Genomic DNA, 1,273 nt, shown 5'->3' on the forward strand with positions numbered 1-1,273 from the left:
TGTGGCGAGCTACGGGACAGAGACCGTTGGAATGTTTACTGTCGAGTATTACAACTATTTCCTTTTTAAGAAGAGCTATAGAATTATTCCATGCCTTTGTTAGACAAAGCGTTCATCCCGTGACCGCGGCTACGTTCGGCGACTGACTGTCGCCTCGAGCCCAAGCTCATTATCACTACTCTCGAACAATTACAATCGGATTGAATAACTACAATTGTTCAATTACAGCTATAGTAGACTCTAGGTTACAATGTTGCGGGATTATCCAAAATTCCAAAAGCTCCGGTGTTCTTTCATCTCCGACATATATTTAATAAAACGTTATATATTATTACTTTAACATTCATAAACCATCAATTTTATAAATTACATCTAGTAGAAGAGTAAATCTTCAGCTGAAGAATTAAAAAAATTAAAATCCTCTAGGAATATATGCATTATGTTTACTTTGAACTATATTTTGCGTGCTTTTAAGTACTTATTTGCTTTGAAAATCGAAAAAGATTAGCTATCTTTCTAAGCTAGATTATACTATTATACTATAAGATTATACTATTGAAAGACTTTATACTTTTTCAAATAATTCAATGAAGTTTCCAAATGATAACGGAAAACGTAATAAAAGTTAAGATAACAAATGAAATATTTTTTTTTATTTATTAAAATTTACAATAAATTCTCGCATTGAGAATTTTCAGTAATGTAGTATCGGGGAGAAGGGCCTAAGAAGAAACGTCGAGCCAACTATAGACAATGTCGCGAGAGCCGAGGCGCTGTGGGTTCCATCAATGCGTCATCGGGTCCTTCAAATAAATAGCTTCGCCGAAAAGACTTACGTGACTCTGGCTACGAGCGTCTGCGGAACACGTGTGCGGTGGGCCTAGCAAAAGACACAAGAATGCTGCAACGGCCAGAGAGGCAGTTGAGAAGCGGAGTGCGAGTTGAGCGGACACGGAGTGTGCATCGACGTGCGACGTTATTGTAGTCGGTCCTCTTGTATTTGAATATCACTTCTTAAAATACATTAAACTTTAAACTCTACCATCATCACTTGTCCTTAATCTAAGAATCCATCAGTTACTACAGTAATAATTTATAATAATTTAATACTTATTATAGATAAGTATAATTTATAAGTAAGTATTATAAATAAGTAAATATTATTTAATTTAGATAACCAATTGAATCTAGCGTTTAGGTCTAGCGGGTAGTGTCTCTTCAACCTGCGGATCTGATCCGACGTATCAAGTAGTCCAGTGATTAGGGGGTTTCG

The sequence above is a fragment of the Bombus impatiens genome, unplaced genomic scaffold (assembly GCF_000188095.3).
Source record: "Bombus impatiens unplaced genomic scaffold, BIMP_2.2 scf_0685, whole genome shotgun sequence".
In the NCBI taxonomy this organism is placed as follows: domain Eukaryota; kingdom Metazoa; phylum Arthropoda; class Insecta; order Hymenoptera; family Apidae; genus Bombus; species Bombus impatiens.